Here is a 20202-nt window from a genome sequence, read left to right as displayed (position 1 = left end):
GCTCAAGAGTCGACATCTGCCTTTGCGAGGCGCTGAATTGCGTTGGAATTGCGTTCTCATTCATTCCCACGGAGACGAGCGTCAACGGGGACGCGGTTCCAGGCCGGAGAGTGCGAACGATGTCGCTTTAATTGCCAGCTGCCGAACCTTTCGGCTCCTTTTCACATTAATTGCAGGCCTGCCATTTCTCACCAGATCACGACCTTGAGTACTCCCCCCTTAGAACTCCCCCCAACTCACTGAGGAGACACTAAGGGGGCCTGAAAGGGGGGGGTGGCACTCGCCCTCTTGGTGTGGCCACCTGTGCCCTATAGCAGGCACTTACGCTAAACACCTCCCCGCGCCATTGGGGGAAACGTAGGCCTCCCTCCAGGGCAGCTGCGCCAGTGCACTTAAAGCTAACACGAGCCTTAGCAAATTAGCGTTAGCAAATTAGCTTTAGCAAATTAGCCGGGTCAACGCAGCTGTGAGCAATTCAGATTGAGCGACAATGGTGACATTTTGGATTGCGTATGTGCTCGCGCCAGGTCAATGTGGCGTTCGAGAGGCGTTAATGAGGCATTGAATGATCCTAAACGAGCAACGTTCGTGACGATTCTTCTGTCCACAAGTTTTGGAAGCACCGCAATGAGTTTCAATGGCATAATCATCAACACAAGGGGCGATTAAGAGTTAAATGTTCGCCTTCGCTGTAAAAATGTGGAAACCATATTGGGTTAGTTTGAACATTTAACAAGTTTTGAATGTGGAATATTTTTTTATCTAAAAGGACACTTCATTAGGAACACCTGCCTAATTGAAGCCTTGCAAAACAGCACTACATCACATCGGATAACTTTTTCTAATATTTTGACCCTCACGAGGGAAACACAACATTAGAAATACTTCAGTCATCGCACGGTGCTATTAAACGGATACCTTTGTGGCTGTCAATCAAAACATGAGCCATATTATCATCAGGTGTCATTAGGTGTACCTAATAAAGTGACCATAACATTGGTAGCCATGACAGCTTTGGATAAGCATAATCAACAATCAGCTAACTGACTTGTCAATCAAAATGTGTTGAGCTATTAAGTAGCATTAGCATACTAATGAGGCGTGCGTGAGGATAATCAATAAGCTTTGTGTGTGTGTTTGTGTGTTGTGTGTGACCTCATTGAAGACAATGATGATTAGCCAACTGTGTTTTGTTTTGCTAGCAACTTCCTTAGCATTTGCTCAACTGACTTGGAATTTGATACATTTTGACCCTTTTGATCCCACCCAAGATATTAAAGAATTACTCAGTGTTTTGCTTTTTTCTCTGCTCCAACAAGTGTTTGGATAAAAAGAAGATCGATTGTGGGCGTCACTTTCCAATACAGTACACTCCGCTATATCACGGTTCATCTTTCGTGCCCCTACTACATTGCACATTTTTAATACTACTTATAAGCATTCATGTTATGAACATTTCGGATATATTAACACTTCCATGTTAGTTTTTTTTTAATGCTAAAAACTTTTTATGCTAATAATTGTGTGCTTTCAGGGTAGAAGCAACATGCTGGGCAGCCCTGCGCTCAACTGGAAGACATACGGCGTAATGCACTCCTTTTACCTAATCTGTGATGTACTTGCGGTCTCGCCAATGATTAGCAAATCAGTTTTCAGTTAACTTATTGCTTCATTCACAACAGTGAGAAAATGAATAGACAAAAAGATAGAAAAAGCACTTGATAGCTATGTTAGCGCATTAGCTTCCACCATTTGCTTAATCATGGCATGTTAGCGTTAAGCTAGCAGACAGAAATTATTTGGTTTGGTTGACTTTAACAACTTTAACTGTAAAGTGTCTTTTAATAAGTTTAAATATGCTTATAGTGGGTAGGAGGAGTAAGTATTTATTTATGTGGTCTTTCTATGTTGCAGATTTTACCTGTCATGGGTCTGACTACTACGTATCCCTTTATAGTTTCCAGTGAGTTATGAAGATACTTTGAGCATCATTTTGACTTTTAATGACGTGAGGTGTCCGCAAAGGCGGTGACTCAGCTGTTTACACACACACACACGCACACACACACACACACACACACACACACACACACACACACACACACAGGAGAATAATAGCTTTGTAGGTGCAGCAAACACACCTTTTAAAAGATGCATGAGCGCCTCCCCTCGCTGTGTGCAAAATAGAGCTATCAGTGGGGCCTGTTACCCCCACCGTCCCCACCCTGGCGGACCCCCAGGTAGAAAATGGTAATGATTGCACTTAACATGGCTGCACATATGGAGGCAAAATGGAAATGCCAACAGCGGCTCAACTATAAAGCAAACGCAATTGAAATATTCATCCGCTGATGAATTTAACATCATTCTCTTTGTTGTCACACAACAAAGGCTTACAACATAAGCAAGCGCCTGAGAGGTACCAAGGGGTCCCAGCGAGGTGCTAAAGCGCCCCTCAAACATCATTACGCCGCATTATGCATCGCCCCGACGCCGATATTGATGTTTACGCATTTATTTTTTAATTAACCTTCCTTGTTAATGAAGGCTTTGATGAGAGGCGTTTTGTACATTTGGAAGAGGGGAGGATAAAAAGAAAAAAGAAAAAAGGGGGACGCAGCGCTCTTGTCGCCCCTGATGCATGGAGCCAGGAGAGAATGTAAGGTGTCAGAGGAAAAAGTTGATGAAAGTTTTTTTCTTTTCTTTTTTTGTGATGATTGCATCTTAGGTCTACAGAGGACCAATTGTGTGTTACACCTTTTTCATATCTCAGAGGGTAACACGCATTTATACCAATATATGACGCAAGAATCTAACAAATATTATTACTGGCTTTGATGAAAGGATTTTAGTCAATATGTTTGCAACAATGGGGACCCTTAACTCACCCCTACGCTATCCAAACCCCTATCAGTACACAAGCTCTCTATACCCCAACCTTAAAGTCCGTGTAAAGTAAAAATAAATATCTTGTAAATTTGCCACATCACAGACAAAAGTGTTGTTAACAAACCTGACAAATTTGCCCCCCCCCCCCCAATCAAAATGAGTATTCGAAATCATGAAAAATCAAGCCTTTGTCTCTGCTCTCAAATGTGGGCGTGTCCGCTGAGTGACATTATGCCTCAACTGTCAAATAAATACCACCACTACAACCTGAAAAATGCATGACACATTACCTATATTTGAGCCACAAATATATCGAAGTAATATATATTCCACATTTCTCTGTGACGTGCGCACACTCACGGCCAACTATGAGGCACTCTAAAGTGGTCACAAAAACCCAAAGCCTCCACTGAATATCAAGTTTGACTTAAAACTCCTCACTCTTTCTCCTTTCTCTGCATGACGTGTACACATTCAGTCAACAATGAGGCACTCTAAGTGGCCACACCAGCAGACTATCTCGAGGGAAGATTTTTACGGTGTAGACATAGCTAGCAAGCTAACTACATGTTCCAAGTGCGCTGGATATGCACTGATGCAAACTAAAGTGCTTGACAACTCATGCTGGACCCCAAATGCTTCACTGGGTCCCATTTTAACCACAGCCCCCCCCCCCCCCCCCAAAAAAACGAAATAATGAGAAAAACTTCTCAAATCTCCAAGTACCTGTCATCTAACATAACCCTAACCATGAACTAATCATACCCTAATCCTGAAAGTTGCGACATTTTTACAACATTAGGGACCCCAAGCAGCAAAAGTAAACAGAAAGGCAACGTTGTAAGAGTGCTAGCTCTGGGCTCAGCGTGGCAGCTTTGGACCAGTTGGCCACCGCACTGCCGAGTCCCTAAACCCCCTCATCCATCTGGAGCCACCTCGCCGAAGGAGAAAAAAAAAAACCTGGAGTGCGTCCATGGGTTGGCAGCGCCGCCACTCTGGTCTCGCTACACGTTCGAGGTGCGGCGTCTCTAATCCCAACACTAAATTAATTGCTTAATTGACTCAATTAGATGTCCCGAAAGATGTGGCGATGACGTGCGGTAGGTTGAAAACTGAGCCAAAGTATCATTTTATAACATAACCTCTTTCTTCTAATCATGACCCCTAACAAAATTCCAACCATTTACTCCTTTCTCAGCCCTAGTCCTAACCCAGGGGTCAGCAACCTGCGACTCTGGAGTCACATGTGACTCACTGTAGACCTCTAAAAAAAATTTTGGGGTAGAAATTAATATTTAATTTCTTTATTTTTTAGATAAAATATTATTTAAATGAATTCACGATTTAGATTAAAAAAAGAATAATTAAATATTAAAAATTGTTAGTCAAAATGTTTAAAGGGATACTTGACTTATTCAGCTATTTTCAGCAGTAAAAAGTTAATATTTTGTCTGTAATTACGACCAATCATTACTTAGTTTACCACATATAAAATAAAATAAAAAAGAAAGTCCAATTAATCACTTCCTGTTGGTGTCCCAATACTTTTGACTTTTGTTGTATGTGAGGGATGATTGGTTGTTACCTACTTCCTCAGCACATGTGATGTCATCATCAGTCAACAGCAAGTGGATTTTTTTTTTTATATAAAGATATTAATTGTACATGAAAAATAATGAAGTTATCAAAATAATTCTGGACAAAATATTAACATTTCTTTGCTGAAAATAGCTCAATGAGTCAAGTATCCTTGAGACGAAAGGTAGAAGAAAACGTTTTTAAAAATACCTGAAAATATCCAAAAGGTGACTATAAAATGTGGAAAGAGGAAAAGCAGAAAATTATCATAAAATGTCAGAGAATTGAATGTTAATAGCTGGGGGGGGGGGGCAAAAACAAAATAATAAATCCAGAAAATTAACATAAAATGGATTGTACGCAAAATTGTCAAAAAAGGTCAGAAAGTTTATTTTTAAAAAGGCAAGAAAGAAAATGTTTAAAAAGTAAACATAAAATGTACAAAAAAAACAAGAAATCCAAAAATGACCATAAAATGTCCACAAAATTGCCAAATATCAGAAAATTGATAGCAAAAAAGCTGAAAAATGCTCAAAGAGTAGCCAGAAAGTGTCCAAAAAGGAAGAATAGACGCAGAAAATTACCGTTATATATACATAAAATTGCCCCCCCCAAAAAGTCAGATATTTGACGAAAAAGCAAAAAAGTCTAAAAATGCATGGAAAACAAAGTATGAAAAATAGCCACAAAAAAGAAAAGAAAACGAAAACGAAAGATGAAAGGTAGAAGCAAAAGAAAAGTATTGGATGCTTTATATTTTTCTGCTAGAGTGCAGCTCAAATTATCTCTTCGGCTCCAGACAGATGTATATATTTTTATTTGGCCTAAAATGGCTCTTTTGACAATAAAGGTGTCTGACCCCTGCCCTGTCATAGCCCCTCACCCTACTAACTCACATCTCTCCACATGTACGAGGCACGTCATCTCTCATCCTGCCCACCAAATTACTGTATTCAATTGGCTGGATTAGATGTCCCAAATGGTGGCATCACGCTGTGTACAAGTGCGTCCGTCGAAATCGCTCTTTATGTGGCGTCAATCACAAGTGTGCCACATTATGCGCCGCCTGTTTCGCACAACTACTTTCGTGACTTATGGTGCAACGCGTAAAGACGCCGCCGCTGCTTTTCTTCCTGCCAGCACATTGAAATGCTCGCCGTTCAAGGCCCATTCATCAAAAAAAAAAGAAGAAGGGGTGCGGGTTGAGGGGCACGAGTGCAGTGCAGATGCTGCCACTCCCCCCCCCCCAACCCCAAGTAGAATTATGGCTTTTCATCAGCCGATACATTTCACTCATGATTAATTGCAACGCTCGCCGCCGCACAAAAGCATCTTTGTAAAATTCCCCCCCGAAAAGAAATGCAAATGGATGGCGTCCTTGGCACCAAACATATGCTGCCACAATGCCAACAGGCCTGCCCCCCCCCCCCCGACAACCCCAGCTGGGGGCTTGTAAGACTCGCTCTTGGCAAAAGAGCTCTGCAAATGATCGCCAATTAATACGAAACAGCATCCAATTTTGACTTTGCACCTGCTAGGACTGCTGAGAGCGTCTTGTGAAGATCCTCCGAGCAGCCGGATCACACTTTGCTCCTTCGTCTTCGCTTTCTTCACAGTTCGTCCACATCGACGTCGGAAAAATGATCGGAAAAATAGCCACTAAGCTTGAAAGGTGATTGAATATGTTCAATGTTACGTACCCGCGGAAGCTTGCAGGTATTGGGCCGGTAACAGATTCTGATGGTTTTGATTTCACTAAGTCTGTTGACAGAATATTTGGTACACTAGTAACCGTAAAAAAAGAAAATGAGCAATTTCATTTTTCAAAGTCAAATCATCCAAAGTAATACAACAGTGAAAGTTTTTGTTGTAGTTGCTTGTTAATACCAGAGTGTCTCAAACTACCAGTGACAATTTCCATGTGTGTTTATAACATTCATAGTGATTCTGATTCAGAAGCTCAGAGCGGGAACTAGCCGATGTTAGCCATGCTAGTTAGCTAGTTATTTACCTCAGTACTGAGTATTCATTTCACCAACTGTAGACCGTGTGAAGCCATTCGAGACTCTTTTGTGATTAAGGGCTACACAAATAAACTTGAATTGAAAAACTATATAAATAAATAAATAAATAAACAAAATATACACATATATTTACAAAACTAAAGTCTACTGACCGTCCGAAAGAAGTAGTTTTCTTTACCCCAAATTGTATTCTACTACATTGTGATGTCGATTTGAATTGGAGTAATTGTTCAGCCCTACTCTGCATTGTATACAAATATAATAAAAGAGAATGTAAAATGTGTGTTACATGTGTGCCTTTAAGGGGCGTGGCCTAGTGAGTGGCGTCAGGTCATGGAATCGGCTGGAGTCCTTGCGAGTTTTCTCAGTTTGTATTTGTATTATCTGTTTGTTCCATTCAATAAATACCTCAAAGTGTGTTGGTGACTTTGGCTCTCCTTGCCCACATGCGAGGACATCACAGTGCCTTAACTGCTCCAACTTTGTTTTCAATTCACTTGAGTGGTGGTGGATATAAAGCCCGTATCCCACTGAGGGGCGAACATTTGCGAGTGTTTGTGAAGGTAGCGAATGTTGATTTCTCATCAGGGTTCGTTCAAGGTTGCATTGTTCACAAGGAAATTTTTTAGCATGACCCTGACGAGAAAATCAACAATTGCTACTGTCGTAAACGTTCTTGAGTTTCAAAAATGTGGTTTGGAACGACATGACGCCTCATGTCCGTTATATTTCCCGATGTTTTCCTTGTCAATGCTCGCCATCTTTGACGTTCATCACGTTGTCTGCGGCACAGCGGCATCCGTCCATGAGATGAATTCCTCAGCAAAGAAGCCAAAGCTTAACAATTGAAATTGGTTTCACGTCACTAACTGCTCATCAAGCGCCGCTCAGAAGTTGCCGCTCGCCGTACTTATGATGGATAGGAAGCCTTAACGAGCCTTTCGCGAGCAATTAAGTCATCAGGGGAACCCCGTTGTGCCGCGCCGGAGCTTGACAAACGGCGGCCCGTCGGGAGCGTAATCAGCGCTAGGACACGCTCGCCGTTCGGATGGCGGGATCCCCCATCGCTGTTAATGTTGTTTTGACGGCAACTCTTGGAAACTTGGCGACTTGGCCAGCAATTTTCTGCTCTGGCAGTTCGAAAATAGCGCAGAAAGACGCTCGTATGAAAGACTTCCTGTTCAAGTCACTTCCTGGGGCAGCTTGGCAACATAACAGGAAATTGGTTGAAGGTAAAACTAAGTGAAGATGTTCCAAACACTTGAAGGACACAACAATGCGCTCATATTAAAGTTGAGAAGATATACGGCGGATACGTTGGAGACCGACCCATGAAAGGTGAAATCTGCGTGAAAGAAACTTTTTAAAAAGTAGTTTTAGCCCTTCCACAAGTGACTAGAGTATTCATTAGTGCTTGTTCTCACTTGATTGGTTAAGCGGGGGGTATCAAACTTATTTATTTATAAAAATTATTTATTACACAATAATTTACAATTTTGATCATGAAAATCATGTGTGTCATGGAAGTTGACACACATGATTTGGTTTTGGAAGGCCACACAAAATGATGTGGTGGGCCAGATCTGGTCCCCGGGCCTTGAGTTTGACACCTGTGGCTTAAAGAAACAGTCCCATTGCTAACATCGCTGAAGGCTCTGGGCAGGTTACGTAGATTGACACACACGCACGCACACGACGCGACTTGTTGCGACATGCTGTGTGTTGGTTGCTTAAACAAAGTGTGCGTGTGCGTGTGTGTGTAGTGTTAATGAGTGAGTTTGGAGGTGCTGCAAGCTGCTTACTTGTCTAATTGACACCTCAACACTTTCAAAAAGAACACAAAAAAAAAGAAGCAACAATTCAACGAGACAAAAGAAAGTCTCCACTTCTCACCTCACCTGAGGCGTTGGCGCCGGTGAGCCGCGCGTTCGCACCCCTGACACCTCCGCGCGCACGCACCCCCAAAAGCATGTTAAATAATTTTGCCGAGCCCCCGACCGCACGCTGCTCATATGGCGTGCTGTTTGGGGGTACAGACTACTGCTGCACATTGCTAATCAAATATGTTGCTTATTAATAGCGAGACTTTGGAGAACGCTACCTGGAGAAATGCCGCAGGGACGGAGGGAGGAGGAAGGGGGCGAGGGGAGGGGGGCACGCTTGGAACACTTTTCCCAGGGAAAACAGCTGAGGATGCACTTTTAGCACCACTAAACTGGCACACTTGCTACAGTAGCGCACACACGCACACAGTCAGCGTGTTGCCCATGTGTGACAGGCACATGAAAAACAGGTGGGGTGGTTGTATGGTGAATAAAGAAGCACACGCTAACAACACGCCACCATAATGACATGCTGACACGCTAACGAGACACTAACACGCCGATTCACTAGCGGGCCAGCGGCGCACAAATGACAATAACATGCTAAAGACACACTCACGACATAATGACACGCTAACTGCAAACTAGTAACGCACTAACGCTAATAATATCGCTAGCTTGATAGGCTTAAGTCATTTTGATCTCTCTGCTACAATAGTAATAAAAACACCAATATGCTAGCTTGTGTTTTTTTCCCTCTATGTCTGTATAAATTGTCATTTATTCATGTCATGCAGGTAATCTGCATAGGTTCCTTGGGTGTTGAAATAGTTATTTGAAGGTTTAGGATTATTTTAACATCCATGCTAATTTTGTAACATGTTCCGAATTATAGGTTAGCATTAGCATTTACCAACAAATATAAAAAAGTTTGCACTTTATATTTCCTTCAGGTAGTCATCAAAATATTCACTGATGTTTCAAATGTTTTTATGAGCCTGTAACAAACAAAATAAAGAGCCTTCGTCTTTTAGGTAAAGTGATGTCATACGATTAGCTCCCATTTCCTGGAAACCAGAGTAAGAACAGGTACACAGGGATGCTTTAAAAATGTGTTTTGGTATGTCTAAGTGTATTTTATTAACTTGAAATGTGCTTCAATTGTGTAAAACTATATATATATATATATATATATATATATATATATATATATATAACATTTATTTTATATAGTCACACTGTACAGTCATTGTGATTTCTTGCTGTCGTGCGCAGATTAGCAGCGGCTAACGAGGTCGTGATGAGTCTGTTTTCTTACGCGGTTATCAACACAGGAAGAAGAGAAGCTCAATGAATTGCTCATCACATCACCGTCATACTCGTTCCGCCCTTTAATCTTCATCATGCGGCCATTTGGACCAGCCAGGACAACGCACAACACAGATGTCATTAGCGCGCTAACACACGCACACACACACATCCATTTTGTCCTGAAAAAAACCCCCAAGTTGTGATATTCATATTGTACGTTTGGAGAATTCCATCTGCTGCTTCTCGCTACTGTTCTTCAGTTTTGGAGAAAGTTTTGGTATCAAGTGTCAGCTAAGAATAGCAGCACACATAACAGTGAGGATTACCACAGAAATACACCAACAGGAAGTCGCTGACAAACCTAATAAGGTAGTAAGCTAGTGTGTGTGTGTGTGTGTGTGTGTGTGTATGAGACATGTAAGTTGTCCATCAGGATGATTGCTAAGTGAGTTTATCAATTAACTTTAAGACGGATCAATTGGAGCAAAAATGGTTCAGGTTAGGTTAGGTAATCAGACATCCTGCCATTGTCTGCTGCCGCCGCTGCTGATTATTTACATGATAAATACATTATTGGTCCAGCTGCAGTTACAAAACGGTCTCTCTCTGCCACCAGTCAGGCCATCTATTGGTTTTTGTGCTGTCCATCCTTGAGTCTGTTGACGTATCGTTTTGTCCCCTCATCAGTCAGAAACGTGTCTGCCAGTCAACGATTGAGCCCGTCATGGAGGCCTGGCGGCGTGTAGTAAAACCGAGGCGCTAAAGCACAGCGAGCAGCGGCTCACGCTCCAGTGGGCCGTGGATCAATAGTCATCATGGGGCCCTACCCCCTCAGGCTTCCCGCTACCTGTCCCGCTAGGACGCACTTCTTAATTGCCTGCTTGGCTGCCGTTAATTGAGGGCTGCCGTGCGTCGGCCACGACCGAGTGTGACTTCATTGGGCCTTCGTCCAATTAAAGCAACTCCCGTCTTTTCTTTTTCACTTGTGAGGTGCGAACGCCACAGTAGGGTTGAGTTTTCCAGAAAACTAATAATTTGATCATAGGGGAAAAAAATACTTTAATGGGAATTCAGTTAGGAAAAAATAGTTAGAATGATACAGGAATTAAGGAACAATTTGACAAGAAAAAAATTATGAGGAAAAAAAACAAACAAACCAATCATTTGACAAGACTGAAGTCACACTTTTTTTTACCAATACTTTCAACAATTGAAAAGAAAAATGTCAATTTTTTTAACAAAAATTGTTTAAAAAAGTTAGAATTTATGAGAACAAGGTTATCATTTTAAAGAGAAAAAAGACAGAATTTTCTGCAAATAATAATTTGATAAATAAACTATATTAAAGATAGGTTCAAACTGAAAAGTATATTTCACAAAGAATGTCAAAAATCTATGAAAACATCATCATTGGATAAACATTTTTTATTTTATTTTATTTTGAACATTGGCCAAAAAATCATTTGTAAAAATATTTATTTATTTATTTATTTTTACAAAAAAAGTTTTCTGTTTAAAAAGAAGATAATTAAGCCATAATCTGACAATACGTTTTTTAAAATATACATTTTTTTAATCTTGGGGGAAAAAAAGGTCCAAACTAATGAAATTAGAATTTATTAGAAATAAATGTTACAATTTGATGAGAAAATTTTTATTTTTTTCCAAGAGTAAAGTTATATTTTGGTTTGGTTGATTTGGTTTATGGTTTTATTGAACATATAAACACAAAGAAAACACATCTAAAATATAAATTGAAGTAAAAAAGAAAACAAGAATAGGAAAAAAGAAAATAGTTTACGTGTTCAAAAGGGGTAGGAGGAAGTTAAAAACGTATCTGGTCCTACCCCTTATTCGTTTTATGTTGATAAAATGATAAGGTAAAATTAATACCAGAAAAGTGTAAATTTTTTGAGTGAAGTGTTTTTCCCCCTTTTTCAGAGTAAGTTGAGTTTTATAGCTGCGGTACGTCATCAAACATACGGACGTTTTGACACGTCGGTGATGGATAACATATTGCCTGTCGCTTCAACGCATCTTTTAGCGCGGCAACAGTCCTCACTCGCTAGCATCCACGCAAGCGTATTATTAGCATACTGATTAATCAACCGCCTAATTAGACACATTTCCTATAGGCTGATTACGCCTCTTGGACATCATGGCGAGAAGAAGTCATATAGAGTGACTTCATTATTGCCGCTGTCAGACCCGCACTTAAGAGATGATGTGCTGAACATATATTTAATATATGGTACCATTTATATTTGATATACAGCAGGTGGGGAAAACACACACCAAGTACACTCACTTTGACTGGTGTAATTGAGTACATGTAAGATGTAATAATAAATAGATACAATTTATTTATTTATCCATTCATCCATTATTTTATTTATCTATTTATTTATTTAAACTGAACTTGCTTCTATTTTATGATTAAATATTCTATATTTTGTTCAACAAAAACAATAAAATAGCTTAATGTGAAACACCTAATCTAAATTAGCATCGTTGCTACGTTTGGGTTGTTTTTGCCTCTTCTTATTGTATTGCTGCTGCATGTCTTCTAGTTGAGCTCAGTGCTGCCCAACATGTTGTGGCACAACGTGGTACTACATTGACGGTGTGTAAATCCCTGTTAAAAAAAACAAAACAAAAAATAAGCAAAAAGTGGGGGAATACTGCCATCCAAAGGATATTTACTTGAGGTCTGCCACCCACCGCCCTTGCATTTTGCGAGCATGTTACAGTATCACAAGCAGTCGTCCTTGTGCTGGCTGAAGAAGCCAAAGTGCCCTGTTGCTCACGCCGCCTGATCCCGTGGTTCACTTTGGCCGTTAGCCACGGATGGCGAGCCAAGCCGGTTAAAAGACACTTCCGCTCCGCACACCACCAACCATCTGTTTGAATTTACGTCCATGTTTGTGTGGACTCAACACAACGGAGGAGATGACAAGCATTTTCAGGACTTGAAATGATCAGAAAACTTTGATGGCTACGTTCATTCATTTGTCACTCCCTGCTGTGGCCTGCAGAGGGCGCTGGACTTGGACTAGAGGTCCTGTAACACTACGGTGTTTTTTTCTGGTGTGCATCAGTCAAAGAAGGAAGGTCTTGTCTAGTTTGTTGTGACAGTTAAAAATATCTTCTTCTTTGGCCTATTTTGGGTTAAGCCACCACCCAACACCTCCTTCATGTTGACGAACTTATGCTACATGTGCTCACATTCTGGAAACTGGCAGATGATTTTTAAGAAATCACGCCAATGCTAACACGATGAAGCCAAAGCAATAAAAAAAAAAAGTTTTTGTTTTTATTGCATCGTAATTCACACTGTTCAATTTATACTATATAAATTATTGCACTAATCTGCATCGCTAGTTTTGGACTTTCCTAAAAAAAAAAAAAAAAAAAAATTGAGAAGGTACATATATATTTTTATTTTATTATTTATATTATTTTACTTTATTTCTTAAAATAAATGAAGACAACCATTGGTGTTGCACCCTTCTAAGTGTTTACACTTATTTAGGTAACCAAATATTTATTTTTATTATATAATATACATTATTTTATTTCCTCAAAAAAAAGGGAAACTGTTGTGCTATGTTGCACATTCATAAAAAGAAAATATTTTAGCTCGTATGTATTGTAAACTGTATGTAATGTAATTTTAGTGCTGTCAAAGTCAAAGCATTAACTTATTAAGTAATCACAAAAAATGATTGCATTAATCATGTATTAACAAAGAAGGTAGCACAAGTTGTGTTTGAGCAATAAATATAACTACATCATTAAAGTAAAGCATTTATTAAATGTTTGTTTGTGACATTCTGAATATTTGTTCAGGTCAAACTATTGGGGTCATTTTTTCCCCATTTTAAATTATGCAAGTAATGAACTGATTAGAAAAAGAGGAGGATGAGCGTGTGTCGTGGATCAAAAAATGTTGAAGATGTCCTCATAACATTAAATGTTGAAAGAATTAACACATAACAGGTGTCCTTTGGCGGGCAAAAAAGCCTTTTAAATTAAGCGATTAATCGTAATTAATAAAAATTCTAAGAGGTGATTAATCCGATAATTTTTTTTTATTGTTCGACAGCTCTAGTAATTTTATTTCCTAAAAAGAAAACAATTTTGGTGTTTCACTTTCCTAAAAAGAAATTATTCAAGATGTATTTTTTTTGTGAATATTTGTTTTCATTTTATTATACACATCTTATTTCCTCAAAATAATAAAATTATTAATGGTCCATTTTCCTAATAAGAAAAAAAAAAATATAGATATCAAATACATTTTTACCTCATAATTTGCTGTATATATTATTTAACTTAGTTTCCTAAAAAAAAAAGAAAAGAAACATAATGCACTCCTAAAAATAAAAGTTTATGCTTTTAGATTTTATTGAATAAATATTTGAATTTTACTATATTTCCCAAAAGGAAGAAAACATATTTGCGTGGCCCTTTTCAAAAATAATTTGACAATTGTTTTATCTGAAAGCATTTTTTATTATTATTTAATTTTCAATTCATTCATTCATTTCATTTGTTGCTGTTTATACAAAAAATGAAGAATTCTGGACCTTTTATGGAAAAAGAAACTCCAATAGTGAAGTACTGTAACACATTAATGAAAAAAAAATACATTATTATTATTATTATTATTATTATTATTATTATTATTATTATTATTATTATTATTATTATTATTATTATTGACGTTGTTGTGGTGGTGGTGGTGGTGATGGCAAGCCAACAAAACATGTTATCATCATGCTCCAGTTAAGGTCCATGGAAAAACAAGCGTCCCCTCTGAAAGAGCAAATTGTTTATTGTAACAAGTAGATATGTATGCTAACACTATTGCATTATTTAGCACATTTGATACCGTGTGAAAATGAATCCCAAAGTAACAAGTGAAATGTGGCCACCTATTTCCAGAGCTCCTTTTAAGGCTATTTAAAGGGCCTTAGGTGTTATGAATGTGAGACGCTCTAAATTTACCCCGCTAATATCAGTCTTCATCTGCACCCACACGCTACTCGCTATTAAATCACTTTTTTTGTCTTCCCTTGTAGGCTTAATTTCCATTTTTTTGCCAGCCTTTAAATCTCTGCCTAATGCCGCCCTGAACCCGTTTCAAAAAACTTCAAACACCAGTTTTTAAGTTGTTTGTTAAGCAGAAGTCATTTTGAAGTTAAGGCGCACCGAGTTAGCGGTGATGGCTAATGGGCGGGGTCCCAGGTCCGAGGTCTGCGGACCCTGTGACAGATGGTCGGCCACATCGAGGTCTGTCGCCAGGCTGGTCAGCAGCACGCCGATCGAACGACATTGTGGAAGGTGAATAGACGGGTAGCATGCCAGGACGCAGAGGGTCTGGTTGTGGGTTCGAAATATGGAGTTTTGTTGTAGTTTCATTTACATGCAACAATCAATTTGTACACGAAAACTGAAAACTATATTTTGACATTCATAATAAGTTTTTCATGTAAACACAGCATTTTAAGCACTATACTTTGTGGGTTTAAAACAGGTTTGTGAAAGGATATGAAATGGATCAAATTTGTTTTAACGACAAGCTAACACAGAAATTGTGACTTTTTAGCACTCTAACTCTAAATTCTAGCCGTTTTATTTTATTTTGGTGTGCGTGATGGAGGTTTGTCATGACGACAGAAGAAGCAATTACAAGCCTGTTTACAACACACAAAAAAACTTTTAATTCTTTTTTCGGTTTATTAAAAAAGACGAGGTAACAGAAATATAAATGAATGTTTTTTATACGGATGAAAGATGTTGGTCAAAACAACACATTGACTCGTATTTCTTTGAACAAATCAAACTGGGAAGCAATATCTTCCTCTGTGTTGGACATTTATCTATGATTCCTTCGCAAATGTACGATAACCACACTTTCATATTCAATCAATTGAATCAAACTGGAATTTTTTTTTTAAATAAAATGTACGTCAAGTCAATATGCCATCATTGTCAGTGTGGTGGTTGGGAGTCGTCACACGCTGTGTTCTCATTCCACAAACACTTTATTAGCATATTAGCTTTGATGAAGCGCCTGATGAAACCTCAGCGCAAGCATTCCATGACGACCCTTTTCCTCTTTTGACGCAAATAAACCAACACAAAACAGGTGGCAGTAAAAAAAAAAACACATTATCATGCATTCGAGGAAACGGGGAATTTGGAAATTTCAGACCTCTATGATCAATGGAGTCTCTTAATCGATAGTGTTTTCACAAATTGTTCTCTATAAAAGAGGAGATTTTGAATACATTTTAGTGAGACGTTAAGTGGCGTTCAAAAAGGGAGGCCACATAAACATAACGTACACAACATTTTTTGAGAGAAAAAAAAGAAAAGAAAAAAAACATTTTGGTGCATCAGACAGCTAACCATTGCTAAAGATGGCATCTCTATGTAATGTAAGAGCGCCTTTAATATTGTGCAAGGAAATCAGACTCCACACTTAGAAGGTAGGTGCTGCTGTTTTGCTTAGCAACCAAGAGAGCCAATGATTATAAAAGGACTGCGTCTTCGTATGATGCAAGTTTATTTTTAATACTGCCTTAGAGTTTACAACAAGACTCCACACTGCATTTTACACACCTCACAGGGCGCTGCTGTTTTGGTTAGCGCGGAGCTCAGTACTTCTACAGCGTTAGAGTGACACGTTTTAGCCAGCACGCCCCCACAAAAATATGGAAAAACTAAAATGGGGGAAAAACAGTTTAACGCTAAATCTCCACAACTGAGTACTTCATCGTTCACTGTCTTTGCATGTTTTTAATAATCCTCTCTAAGCACTTATAATAAATTTAGAAACAACTCTCTGAATTCACTTTTCCAGAGTCTTGAAGCACAGCATGCATCACTTACCCACAAGACCCCTGCCATGAGTTTTTAACCCGTTTTACATTCCTGCTGATGGGATTAGACCATTCCCGCAGTCTAGACGGAAATATGATCATGAGCCGCAGCTTCAGAGAACATATACACATTTGATTAGTAGTAATAATAATAATAAATGACATTTACAGGTGCCTTTCAGGGAAGAAATTGACTGCAAACAGACAACAATAATAAACAATTGGACAAGGAAAGGCAAAATAAAAATAAAAATGTGGCTAATAAAAGAATCTATATTTTTATAAGTAAATATGTATTGTACTTATTGTTTTACCTGCACCTTTAATTAACTTTTTTTTTTCAATACATACTTTTTAATGTGGGTTTGTATTATTGAAATTAACATTTATAGTTTATATTATTTATTTTGTCTCACGACAGATAGTATTTATAGGCTTTTCATTCTTATTTTACTTTGTTACTTTACACTTTTTAACATATACAGTACTTTGTATTACTCTTCAAATTTACTTTGTATTATGATTACAATTAATATGTCTTTGTTTTTATAGTATTTTTCCATTTCAGCTTTAATTAAAGTTTTTTTAATTATTTTATAATAAATGTTGATACATTTTTATTTTTTGTGTGTACATTTTTGTTAAGATTTATTATTTTATTTATTTAGTTTTACTTGTGGCTATAATTCAGATATGCATGTTATTATTTGTATTCTGCTTAGTTCTACAGAACTTTTCCCAAAGAAAGGAAAAAAAGAAAAGAAGCTTCATCCAACAGTTAGAAAATATATATATATTTTTTGCGTTTCAGGGGGGAAATTATACCGTTTAAGTTTTCAATTTGAACTCAAAATGAGTGTTTTGCAGCACAAAATAGAAAAATAAAAGCCTTTATAGCTGCTGCATTGGTGGTTCATCCCCCCTCCCTCCCAACCCCCCCTCGATTTGTAGGACTTTGCTCATTCCTTCCTGTGTTGTTGCACTGAATTAGTGTTGAATGATTGATGCTGTGTGATGGGCCCTGGCAACATATAGCAACACACACACGCACACACACACACACACACACTCACACTCTGGAGCTTTATGCTGTGTCAACAAACACTCACTATCACTATCAGCAGCCAACTTGTCGCCTCCACATGTGCTTTTGTGGCCAATCGGCCACCAATCGGAGGCCTCGGTGGAGCCATTTAAAGCGAGCAAACAGAGAATGCGGCCCCGACCCGCGTCAAGAGCGCGAGCAAACACGGCCGGGCGAGGGCCGTCGGGCGTCAACGGGGGCCGAGGGCCAGCGTCTGGGCTAATGGCTTTGTGATGACTCAAGACCCGGCAGCCATCTGTTTGACCCCCCCCCCCCCCCCCCCCCGTGACGGGGGCATGGGGGGCGGAGCGGCGGCCACCAAATATTAGCGGCGCAGGATGTCCGCCATATGTCGGAGTAAATGGCAAACACGCCGCTCGCCAGATTTGTCACAAGCTCACAAACACCACAATGTAGCATATATTTAATGTATGCAATTGTAATGTAATGTTTTTTCCACAACGGCCTCATCTATGATTTTTTTTTAGGGAAACACAATATAATTATTTTATATTTTTGTTGGATGGGGTGAACCATTGGTCGACTCTGCGTGGTTCAAATTTGGTAGCAATTTGACAAAAATCTAGAAGAAAACCTGGAGACGGCAAGTCAAAAAAAAAAATCGACCTGCTGTGTACTGTATGTTTTTGTGGGTCTACTCATGAAAGACATACCTACCAAATTTCATGTTGATAAATGAAACTGGTTGTGGGGGCTGAGTTTTTAAAACATATCAGCATGATGCTACAAGGCTAATGTGGGAAAGGTTCTAAAATGGCCACTTCAAAGCAAAATGGCGTACTTCCTGTGCGTTTTCCGGCATAGCTTCTAGAGACTTTTTTGTGGGTCTACTCATGAAAGAAATGCCTACCAAATTTCATGTTGATAAATGAAACTGGTTATGGGGGCTGAGTTTTTAAAACATATCAGCATGATGCTATAAGGCTAATGTGGAAAAGGCCCGAAAATGGCCACTTCAAAGCAAAATGGCATACTTCCTGTGCGTTTTCCGGCATAGCTTCTAGAGACTTTTTTGTGGGTCTACTCATGAAAGACATGCCTATTAAATTTCATGCTGATAAATGAAACTGGTTATGGGGGCTGAGTTTTTAAAACATATCAGCACGATGCTACAAGGTCAATATGTAAAAGGTCCTAAAATGGCCCCTTCAAAGCAAAATGGCAGACTTCCTATGCATTTTTGAGCATGGTTTCCTGGGACTTTTTTGTGCGTGCACCAATTATAGACTCGCATACCAAGTTTCATGCTGCTAAATGAATCTGGCTTTGGGGGCTGAATTTATATTAAAAAAAATTCTGGATAGTGCTACCAAGTGAATTTCAACACGCGTATATGGAAATGAGGCTAAAATGACTACTTCAAAGAAAAACGGAGGACTTAAGACTTTTTGTGTGTCTACTCGTGATAGACATGCTTAATAAAATGTTATCTTCCTAAATAAAACTGGTCTTGGGAGCTGAACTCTTTTAACATTTGTGTAAGGTGCTACCAGGCTAATATGAAGCACATACTTTATGGCCCTAAAATGGCTACTTCAAAGCAAAATGGCGGACTTACTGTGCCACTTCTGGCTTGGCTTTTTTTGTGGTTCTACTCATGATAGACATATCTATCCAATTTCATTGTTGCTAAATAAAACTGGTTTTAGGGGCTGAGCTTCCAATGAAATTTCATCAGACGCCATTTATTTGACCGAAGAGTAACAATGGGTAAGAAACAAAACAATTTGAAAAGTGCTGCTGGGGCCCTAATGAGGAGTTGCATGTATTCATGAGACATGATGTTGGTCAGGGAGCCAATCAGCTGTTTCAAGTTAAGGCCGCTTCCAGTGCACTGCACACAATCAATAAATAAAACAACAACGGCGCTGACAAATTAAGGCAAGTGTTGCTTTTTCATTACTTACACTTCCGCTTTCATTTTTCCATCGGCGGAAAGCAATTAAACGGCGCTTCCTTCAATTAGTCATTGATTTTTAGCCGTAGTGACACTTTACACAAGGTAGTAATAACTTTAAAAGAAAGTGTGTGTGTGTGTGTGGGGGGGGGGGTGTTTGTGTGTGTGTGTGTGTGGGGGTGTGTGTGTGTGGGGGTGTGGGGGTGTGTGTGTGGGGGTGTGTGTGTGTGTGTGTGTGTGTGTGTTTTCTATTACTGCCAGCATTGTAAAAAACAAAACAAAAACAAAAAAGCAATCCTCGAACATGTGATTTGGAGGAGAAAAAAAAGTGCAGTCTTAAATTAGCCATTGATTTTTTTCTCAGGTGTCACTTTAGTTAAACACTTTGTGTGCCACAGCTGGAAATTGACAAGAGAGACGAGAGTCTATTTGGCTACACACGCAAGCACACACACACACACACACATACACACACACACGTAAATGTCTATCACCTGATTATGGTGGCGAAAAATACAAAATGCTTTTAGTAGTACAGTCTAGTAAAGTTAGTCCCCTCCAAGGCACATTTGGGGGGCTTGACAGTATTTCTCATGGAGAAAAACAACAATCAAAAGTCAATAACAATTCCAACTTCAATCATTTATTTTAATTTATCCAAGTGGGGGTCGTCAGCGTATGATAC

Source organism: Leptonotus elevatus, chromosome 6 (assembly GCF_054856555.1).
Source record: "Leptonotus elevatus isolate MCC_2025b chromosome 6, RoL_Lele_1.0, whole genome shotgun sequence".
Classification (NCBI taxonomy): Eukaryota; Metazoa; Chordata; class Actinopteri; order Syngnathiformes; family Syngnathidae; genus Leptonotus; species Leptonotus elevatus.
The sequence above is the reverse complement of the archived record's forward strand: the minus strand, read 5'-3'. Positions refer to the sequence as shown.